This window comes from Pogoniulus pusillus, chromosome 17 (assembly GCF_015220805.1).
Source record: "Pogoniulus pusillus isolate bPogPus1 chromosome 17, bPogPus1.pri, whole genome shotgun sequence".
Lineage (NCBI taxonomy): Eukaryota > Metazoa > Chordata > Aves > Piciformes > Lybiidae > Pogoniulus > Pogoniulus pusillus.
Window position 1 is genome coordinate 23,126,437 of NC_087280.1, and position 10,937 is coordinate 23,137,373.

A 10,937-nucleotide genomic window follows, 5' to 3' on the forward strand; every position below is an offset into this window, starting at 1 on the left:
GAGGATATCCTGGACTTGAAGAGCTTCTGGTGTATCCCAGTGGGCAGGGAATTCACCTGGGAGACAGAAAACATCTGGTTTATTCCCAGCTCTTCTTCCTCTGCTGGATGACTTCATGTGTTGAGCACTTGGGCTGCTTTGTGTCTCCATCTTTGAGGGGACTTTACATGCTATTGGAAGGAAAGAGCAGCACAGGTGTCCCTGTGACAAGTCTGGCCTTTCTCCTCTTGCTCAGGGAGAACAAATCCAGAGCAGTGAACTCTAGAGCAAGCTCCAAGTAAGTCTCCCATGGCTCTACCAAACTGCAGGCAGCCCTGGAGGTAGCTGGGTTTGCTCTTATGGAATCATAGAATTGACCAGGTTGGCAGAGAGCTCCAAGCTCAGCCAGGCCAACCTAGCACCCAGCCCTGCCCAGCCAACCAGACCATGGCACTAAGTGTCCCAGCCAGGCTTGGCTTCAACACCTCCAGGCACAGCCACTCCACCACCTCCCTGGGCAGCCCATTCCAATGCCAATCACTCTCTCTGACAACAACTTCCTAACAACATCCAGCCTAGACCTGCCCTGCCACAGCTTGAGCCTGGGTCCCCTTCTTCTGGTGCTGGCTGCCTGGCAGCAGAGCCCAACCCCACCTGGCTACAGCCTCCCTGCAGGCAGCTGCAGGCAGCAATGAGCTCTGCCCTGAGCCTCCTCTGCTGCAGGCTGCACCCCCCCAGCTCCCTCAGCCTCTCCTCACAGGGCTGTGCTCCAGGCCCCTCCCCAGCCTTGCTGCCCTTCTCCAAACACCTTCCAGCACCTCAACATCTCTCTGCAATTGTGGAGCACAGAACTGCACACAGCACTCAAGGTGCTGGGCACAGGGGCAGAAGAACCTCCCTTGTGCTGCTGCCCACACTGCTCCTGAGCCAGCCCAGGATGCCATTGGCTCTGCTGCCCACCTGGGCACTGCTGCCTCCTCTTCAGCTCCTCTCTACCAGCACCCCCAGCTCCCTCTCTGCCTGGCTGCTCTCAGCCACTCTGGCCCCAGCCTGTAGTGCTGCTTGGGGTTGTTGTGGCCAATGTGTAGAACCCTGCACTTGGCCTTGTTCAGTCTCATCCCATTGGCCTCTGCCCACCCATCCAGCCTGTCAGAATGGCTGGGGCACTTAGTGCCATGGTCTAGTGGATTGGCTAGGTCTGGGTGCTAGGTTGGGCTGCATGAGCTTGGAGGCCTCTCCCAACCTCCTTGATTCTGTGATTCTATGAAATGCTTTGGCCCAAGAACTGAATCCAAAGCAATCCTTTTCCTGGGAAAACTTCCATTTTAATGTGTTTTGCTAAAGAAGCAATGAATGATGTTTCTCAAAGCTGCTTCTCAGCCCTTTAAGCTGAGTGCTGAGCATACAAAACCTGGGAGGAAGGAGAGGCTTTAGTTCTGCTGCTTTCTGCAACAGACTCATTGAAACATAAGAACTTGAATGAGAGCCAAAGCTGATCCTCAAGTACAACCTAAGTTCTTTGCTTGGCTGGGTGATAAGCCAGGTGCCTTAACCAAGCTCTCCTCTTCTGACCCTGTTTTGTAAGCTCTGCTTTTGTCTTGAAGGGTTATGGCAGGGGTCTTGTACTCAGCTGGGGTGAGAAGCTGCAAGGTTTTATCACAGCTGTGGCAGTAGCTTGCAGCATTCTGTGGTGTACATTTGCTGTGGTAACTGAAAGAGTAAGTTTCAGTGAGGGCTGATGTGCAGGTTATGCCTACAACTACCTGAAGGGAGGCAGATATCAGCATTTGCAAGTCCAAACCCTACCTTCCCAATAGCCTGGAGCAAAGGCTGTGTGAGGAGAGGCTGAGGGAGCTGGGGGTGTGCAGCCTGCAGCAGAGGAGGCTCAGGGCAGAGCTCATTGCTGTCTGCAGCTGCCTGCAGGGAGGCTGTAGCCAGGTGGGGTTGGGCTCTGCTGCCAGGCAGCCAGCAGCAGAAGAAGGGGACACAGCCTCAAGCTGTGCCAGGGCAGGTCTAGGCTGGCTGTTGTTAGGAAGTTGTTGTCAGAGAGAGTGATTGGCATTGGAATGGGCTGCCCAGGGAGGTGGTGGAGTGGCTGTGGCTGGAGGTGTTGCAGCCAAGCCTGGCTGGGGCACTTAGTGCCATGGTCTGGTTGGTTGGGCAGGGCTGGGTGCTAGGTTGGGCTGGATGAGCTTGGAGCTCTCTTCCAACCTGGCTGATTCTATGACTTGTAGTGTTCTGAATAGCATCTTCCTCAAATTCCTCTCAGTGTTTGATGCTTGACTGGGGCAGAGAACCCCAAGCAGACAAAACAGGGTGGGAGGCACTGCTGTGTTCTCACTGTGCTGTCTGATATGGGAGTGGGAATTGCCCTGGGGAACAGTGGGCAAGATCCAAAAGCTTTTCCTTCCCAACTCTTGTCACTTGAGCTCTATGGTAAAGGGTTGGACTTGATGATCTGTGAGGTCTCTTCCAATCCTGATGATACTGTGATGCTGTGAAGTCCCCAGCCGAGGTGCTTATCTGTCCTGGTCTAACTCACTGAGAGCTCTGAGCTCCTCTGGGAGGTAGCCAAGTAAACCTTTGCACTGACAACACAGGAGGTTGCAGTCAGCTGTTAGAGTTACCATCCCTAGAGGTGTTGCAGCCAAGCCTGGCTGGGGCACTTAGTGCCATGGTCTGGTTGCTTGGCCAGGACTGGGTGCCAGGTTGGACTGGCTGAGCTTGGAGCTCTCTCCCAACCTGGCTGATTCTATGATAAAGCTTCTGACTTGTCAAATCTGAGTGACAAACCGAGGAAGGCAGCCCTGCTTTCAGCTCTGGGAAGCACTCCATGTCTAGCAGTGCTCTTAGAAAGCTCAGGTACCCTCTCCCCTCTGAGGAGGGCACCTGGGGGCCACCCACCGATGCTGATGTGCTTGCTGTGCACCTGCTCCACTTGTTTCACTTGCAAGGGGCAAAGGGCTTGAGTCTGTGCAGCAGATCCAATAGTCTGGGCAGTGTGCACCAGCAAGAGACCCTTTGGCATCTGTGCAGTGAGCCATGGGCTCCTTGCCTGTGCTCTCCAGAGCTCCCCAGCCCAGGCTGCTCCCTGCTGTAGCAGGCTTCAGCAGCACGTAGCAGGCTTTCAATCTCAGCCTCTCAGAAACAGACTCATCTTCAAAATCTATAATGCAATTCACAGAGTCAATTTTTCATCTCATGTTCCATGTCTAGGGCCAGCCAAGTCTGTAGGAGTTGCAGTCTGCAGGGTTTAGTTTTTTGCCTGTTTTGTTTGATTTTGGGTGGTTGTTGTTGGTTTGGGTTTGGAGGTTTTCTTTCTTCCTTTCTTTTCTCTCTCAGATGATTAATGTGAGTCATGGAGTGACTTTTTTCTGCTTCTCTGCTGGTTTGATTGGCTTTGCAAGGCCAAAATGAAGCCAGTCCCTTGCAGAAGTGTTTGAAGGCCTTTGCTGATTCATAGATTCAGTCAGGGCTGGAAGGGAGCACAAGGAGCAGCCAGTTCCAACCCCCCTGCCATGCCCAGGGACACCCTACCCTAGAGCAGGCTGCACACAGCCTCAGCCAGCCTGGCCTCAAACACCTCCAGCCATGGGGCCTCAACCACCTCCCTGGGCAACCCATTCCAGCCTCTCACCACTCTCCTGCTCAACAACTTCCTCCTCACCTCCACTCTGACTCTCCCCACCTCCAGCTTTGCTCCATTCCCCCCAGTCCTGTCACTTCCTGACAGCCTCAAAAGTCCCTCCCCAGCTCTTTTCTAGCCCCCTTCAGATCCTGGAAGGCCACCAGAAGGTCCCCTGGGAGCCTCCTCTGCTCCAGCCTGCACAGCCCCAACTCTTTCAGTCTGTGCTCACAGCAGAGCTGCTGCAGCCTCTGAGCATCCTCCTGGCCCTGCTTTGGACACACTCCAGCATCTCCACATCCCTCTTGTACAGATATATCTAAGTTAAAAGTGATCCAGAAACACCACAGCCATCCCAGAAATCAGTCCCCAGGAGGGGCTCCCAACCACCCTTCCAGCTTCTTTCCACCCCTCTACCTTATCCCAGACTTTGCTTTACATGCAAGGGGAGTTTGGAGGATCAGCAGGGGGGTTAGAAAGCAGAGGGATGAGTTACACAGAGAGCAGCTCAGGGAGAAACACATCCTCTGACAGACAGAGACACACACTCCCTCTTAGCTATGTCTGTGTTCTTGTTTTTGTCCATCTCAGCAAGCCTAGGAGTGCAGTAGACATCAGCACTGTTTCTTTTCACAGCCTATCATCTAATTTCTCTCACTGAAGCATTCCAGTTAGCCTCAAACCAGCACACTTAGATTTTCCAGCTGCTAGATAAAGCTTCCAGGTGAGCTGGTGAGGCATAGTTAGGCAGCACACCAGAAGGGACAGGAAAGCTCATCTGACATCAGGGGGAAAAAATCCTCCTTGTCTCACACAAAGCAAAATAACTCAAACCATGCATCTGGCACAAGTAACCCCTCCAGAGCAGAGAGCAAGGCTCAGCTCAGCAGCTGGCTGCAGAGAAATGCATGGCTGGGCTGGTGTGTTGCTCAGTTCAGTGGTGGGTGAAGAGGCTGAGCAGAGAGATCTGGATATAATCATTTGATTTCCAGGAGGAAAAAGCCTCATTGCAAACTTTTGCTCCCTGTCTGGCAGAGAGGCTCAGCAGCAGCCCTAGGCTGGAGCACACTGCCTGCCATTTTCACACTGCTGAACTGAGGAATTGGGCAGCAGAGGGAAATGCTCCCAGCTCAGATGACCCATTTTAGTGCACTTGGAACCATGTGCATTTCCTTGCCAGCTGTGGTTTAACCTTTGCAAAAACAACAGCAGCAAAAAATCTGTCAGTCTGCAAACTGGGAGCTGAGAAATAAAAACAGGAGGGGGAAAAAAAACCCAAACAATTCTGTCAGTCTCCAAAATGGGACCTGAAAAGGTTTTGTTTAAAGGAAGGCAAGAGATGAAGCAGGGAGAAGCTCCTCCAGCTTTTTTTTCATGTCACCTCTCCAGAAAAAGCTCTTTTCCACCTCACAGTTTGGATGAGGACACTCTGCTCACAGAACCTGGTTTTGCCTGCCTTTGAGCCATGTTATGAGCACCAAGTGCTGAAGAGTCACTGTCTACCAATGCACTCAGCTCCTGTCCCTCCCCTCCAGCTAAACCTGTCCTGTCTACCAATGCACTCAGCTCCTGTCCCTCCTCTCCAGCTAAACCTGTCCTGTCTACCAATGCACTCAGCTCCTGTCCCTCCTCTCCAGCTCAACCTGTCCTGTCTACCAATGCACTCAGCTCCTGTCCCTCCTCTCCAGCTAAACCTGTCCTGTCTACCAATGCACTCAGCTCCTGTCCCTCCTCTCCAGCTCAACCTGTCCTGTCTACCAATGCACTCAGCTCCTGTCCCTCCTCTCCAGCTAAACCTGTCCTGTCTACCAATGCACTCAGCTCCTGTCCCTCCTCTCCAGCTAAACCTGTCCTGTCTACCAATGCACTCAGCTCCTGTCCCTCCTCTCCAGCTAAACCTGTCCTGTCTACCAATGCACTCAACTCCTGTCCCTCCTCTCCAGCTAAACCTGTCCTGTCTAACAATGCACTCAGCTCCTGTCCCTCCTCTCCAGCTAAACCTGTCCCATTTACCAAAGCAAGGAGTTCAAAGCAGCAGCTCTTTTGTTTCAACTCCCTCCCTTCAAACTGCTGCATCCTCTCCTGACACCTGGCAAGCCTTTGCTCTTGCAAGCTCCTTCTCTGTTTACCTCCCATGTGGTTCTGCCATTAGTTAACCCACAGAGATCTGAGTTTCAACCAGAATCATTCATGAAGGGACAGCAGAAGTGCTGGAGGATTAAAAGGCACTGCACAGTTGGTTTAGATCTGGTGCCTTTACAGAGGGAAAACACTTCCAGGGGTGAGTTTGTAGTGTTAATGAAGATCTGAGACATGTGAACAGCAGAAGGAAGGTAGCAGGAAGGTTTTGACAATGCTTGTGGAGCAGAGAGGAGGGAAGTCAGCATGAATGCATCCATCTTTGTCAGCATCCCATGTTAGCATCTCTGCTGGCAGGGTGTCCTGGGGCATGCAACGGAGTCACTCACAACGTTGCTGTCACCTCAGTTTGGTGGCCTGCCCCTGTCCAGTGATGAGGACAGAGGAAGCAGTGCATCCTTAGCAAGTTTGCAGATGGTACCAAGCTGTGTGGCACAGTTGACTTGCTAGAGGGCAGGGATCCATCTAGAGGGACCTGGACAGGCTGCAGAGGTATGCCCAGGCTAAACGCATGGCATTCAACAAGGTGAAATGTAAGGTCCTGCACCTGGGTGGGCACAATCCTAAGCACAGCTCCAGGCTGGGTGAGGAATGGCTGAGAGCAGCCCTGAGGAACAGGATCTGGGGGTCTGGGGTGAGGAAAAGCTCAACAGGAGCCTGCAGTGGGAGTGCAGCCCAGACACAACCCTGTGCTGGGCTGCAGCAAGAGCAGTGTGGGCACAGGGCAAGGGAGGGGATTCTGCCCCTTGGCTCTGCTCTCCTCACACCCCACCTGCAGTCCTGGGGGCAGTTCTGGAGCCCCCAGCACAAGCAGGACATGGAAGTGTTGGAGCCAGTGGAGAGGAGGTCACCAAGATGCTGAGAGGGCTGCAGCAGCTCTGCTGTGAGCACAGGCTGAGAGAGTTGGGGCTGTGCAGGCTGGAGAAGAGAAGGCTTGGAGGAGACCTTGGAGTGGCCTTCCAGGATCTGAAGGGGACTACAGGAGGGCTGGGGAGGGACTATTGACAAGGTCTGGTAATGAGAGGAGGAGGAGGAATGGGTTTGAACTGGCAGAGGAGAGATTCAGCTGCTCACCCTCTCATTGCTCTGCCTGTCCTGCCTGGTAGACATTGGGATGGTAGAGTTGAAAGCGATTTAGAGTAGAAATGCAGATGAAGTTTACATGAAGCAGCAGCAGCAGCATCTTGTCAGCTGCTTGCTGGAAGGCCCTGGCTCCCTCCCAAGTTCCCAGGCAGTGGTTTGCTGAGGTGGAGCAGAAGCAGCAGGTGCCTGCAGGCTGCACACACTTGCACTATCCGTTCACACAGCAAGGCCTTCCCTCTGCCAGGTAGGGGGGGATGAGGAGGAAGGAGAAAAAAGGACCTGATCCCAAGTTGGGCTTTGGATTCTCAGTGGCCTTAGCGAGGGTATCTGCCTGGTCCTGTGTTGTGCTCAGCGTCTGACAGGAAAGGGCTGAGGCTGGACAAGCTTTGACACCTCCCTTTCAGCTTCTGCCTTGCCTTTGCTGGCATGCTCTGCCTCATCTTCCAAGTGTCCAAAATGTGTCTAGGCTGTGTTATCCTGCACCTAAAAACTTCTGCACAGATTGTGGTAGAGCGATTGTAGCGTCTGAGGAAGAAAGGACTGGAGCTGGGGGGGTGCAGCCTGCAGCAGAGGAGGCTCAGGGCAGAGCTCATTGCTGTCTGCAGCTGCCTGCAGGGAGGCTGTAGCCAGGTGGGAGTTGGGCTCTGCTGCCAGGCACCCAGCACCAGAAGAAGAGGACCCAGGCTCAAGCTGTGGCAGGGCAGGTCTAGGCTGGATGTTGTTAGGAAGTTGTTGTCAGAGAGAGTGATTGGCATTGGAATGGGCTGCCCAGGGAGGTGTTGGAGTGGCTGTGGCTGGAGGTGTTGGAGCCAAGGCTGGCTGGGGCACTTAGTGCCATGGTCTGGTTGGTTGGCCAGGGCTGGGTGCTAGGTTGAGCTGGATGATCTTGGAGCTCTCTTCCAACCTGGCTGATTCTGTGACTTGTGGTGGTCTGTCTAGCATCTGTCTCAAATCTGTGCAAGCTCAAATTCCTCTCAGTGTTTGATGCTTGACTGGGGCAGAGAACCCCAAGTAGACAAAACAGGGTGGGAGGTACTGCTGTGTTCTCACTGTGCTGTCTGATATGGGAGTGGGAATTGCCCTGGGGAACAGTGGGCAAGATCCAAAAGCTTTTCCTTCCCAACTCTTGTCACCCCACACCATTGTCTAGATGAAGTCCCCAGCCGAGGTGCTTATCTGTCCTGGTCTAACTCACTGAGAGCTCTGAGCTCCTCTGGGAGGTAGCCAAGTAAACCTTTGCACTGACAACACAGGAGGTTGCAGTCAGCTGTTAGAGCAGTTTGGTTGACGTGGATGACTCTGGGCTAATCTTGACTCTCCCTCTATCCCTGGCAGCATCTTTCCCTTTCCAGAATGCCATGCAGCCCTTCCCAAAGATCCTGGGCTCCTGCTTTTGAGGGAAGGGAAGATCAAAAAATAAGTGAAGAAGAAATAAACCTTGACAGCTGAAAGCTTTTATTTCAGAGGCTTGAAAGCAGTCAGATAAGGCTGACTTTGTCCCCACCCCAGGCTGGAAATGTTGTGAGCTGGTATTTGGCACAATGCTGTCTGCTTGGTGAATGAGTCCCTGATTGCTTTGGGATGTGAGGGGGAAAGGCTGTGGTCAAGATGAAGCATTATGGAACAGGTAGAACTCAGGAGGAGTGCTTAAAGTAACATCTTGACATTTCTTCCTAGCTCTCAGAAGGACTGGATTTAATGATGCATTTATCTCTGGTGTGCTTGACCTCATGTCTGCTTTCCCCAGGTTGGCCCCCCAAAAAAAATCAATGGCAAGATTTTCATCAGCTCTAATAAGTTTGTGGAAGAGGATAATTTACCCAGACCCCTTGTTGTACATGTTTGCACCGTGGTTCCAATTGATTATCTGTGCCAATTATTAGCTATGAATCAGGATTGGAGGGAAAATAACCTGTGCTTGGTTCAACTTCCTGCTCTCTGAGGGTTTCAGATGATAGCATCAGCAGCCTCCTCTGCCCCTTCTCCTTCTATTACACTGTTTAATTGCTACATTTCCCTCCTAAATTATCTATGGGTGATTTCCCCCACCCCACCCTCCTTTTATATCACAAAAAGTAAAGCAAAAACATAGAGTGCTTGGAGGAAACAAAAAGTCCCTTCTTTAATTACAGCTCCAAGCAACTTCAACCCAGACTGAGGGGCTCAAGAGAATAGAATCAAGCAGGTTGGAAGAGAGCTCCAAGCTCATCCAGCCCAACCTAGCACCCAGCCCTGCCCAACCAACCAGACCATGGCACTAACCAGGCTTGGCTTCAACACCTCCAGCCACAGCCACTCCACCACCTCCCTGGGCAGCCCATTCCAATGCCAATCACTCTCTCTGCCAACAACTTCCTAACAACATCCAGCCTAGACCTGCCCTGGCACAGCTTCAGGCTATGTCCCCTTCTTCTGGTGCTGGCTGCCTGGCAGCAGAGCCCAACCCCACCTGGCTACAGCCTCCCTGCAGGCAGCTGCAGACAGCAATGAGCTCTGCCCTGAGCCTCCTCTGCTGCAGGCTGCACACCCCCAGCTCCCTCAGCCTCTCCTCACAGGGCTCTGCTCCAGGCCCCTCCCCAGCCTTGCTGCCCTTCTCCAAACACCTTCCAGCACCTCAACATCTCTCTTCAACTGAGGAGCCCAGAACTGGACACAGCACTCCAGGTGTAGCCTGAGCAGTGCTGAGCACAGGGGCAGAAGAACCTCCCTTGTCCTGCTGCCCACACTGCTCCTGAGCCAGCCCAGGATGCCATTGGCTCTGCTGCCCACCTGGGCACTGCTGCCTCCTCTTCAGCTCCTCTCTGCCAGCACCCCCAGGTCCCTCTCTGCCTGGCTGCTCTCAGCCACTCAGTCCCCAGCCTGTAGTGCTGCTTGGGGTTGTTGTGGCCAAAGAGCAGAACCCTGCACTTGGCCTTGTTCAATCTCATCCCATTGGCCTCTGCCCACCCATGCAGCCTGGCCAGGTCCCTCTGCAGGGCTCTGCTACCCTCCATCAGCTCCACAGCTGCTCCTAGCTTGGTGTCATCTGCAAACTCACTGATGCTGGACTCAATCCCCTGTTCCAGATCATCAGTAAAGGTATTGATCAGGCCTGTACCCAGCACTGCTCCCTGGGGCACACCACCAGTGCCAGCTGCCAGCTGGATGTGGCACCATTCGCCACCACTCTCTGGGCCCAGTTGTTCATGGATTAGATTCAGCTTTCCTCCCCAGCCATGCACTTCTGAAATAAGCCATTTAAAACCAAAACCTCAAAAAGACCAAAACCCAACCCCAAACCTCAGAGTGTTACACAACTCTGGGGATCTTTACAGCTACAAAGGCCCAGCTGGGCTCTGCTGACAGCCAGCAATTAGCTGGCACTGCAAGAAGTGGAAGGCAGGCACCTTAGTGGCTCTCTGCTGTTGGGTCCATCAGAGGGATGTCATCGACCCTGACAGTTACCAAAAACCAAACCCTTTCTGAGCAAGAGCAGGCTGAGCTCTTCAGCTGTGTGCTTAGCAGAGGGCAGGCTTGGGAGCAGTGCTGCCTGGTTAATTAAATCTCACTTTCTCCCCTTTATGCGGTAATTACATCAATTAGAAGTCAGACCCTAATGTGGGTTTTTTTTTTTCTCTGAGGGGATATTTCTGAGAGCTGAAGTCCTTGAGAATGACTGTTAGAGGAAGAGGTAGGAGGTGGAGGAGTTGGCTCTGTTTCAGGGTGCTCCACGGCTGCCAGTTGCCAGGAAAGCTCCTCTAGCAGGTTTCCAGCGCGCAGAGGAGGTGCACTCCAGCAGCAAGCAGAGGGCTGGGGCACAGACTGGGGTTGTTCATGGCCTTCCACTTCCAGGCTGAGGAAGGCAAACGTAGAACTGGCTTCTGCAAATCTTTTAGCCTCTAAAGGAGCTCTGGGACCTAGTAGGAGACTCTGTCCTGTGCAGGTCTCCTAAAGAAGCCATGGTTTAGGGAGGAGATAACAATAACGAATGATGCTAATAATAAGCTTTGGCTCTGCTGCTCCTGAGAGGCAGCAAAAGCAAGCTCAGGCCATAGAAGAATTACTGGGCCTCTATTAGGGTAACACTCAATGCAGCAGTCTCAGTCCTCCTAAGGTTGTTATGGCAAGTGTG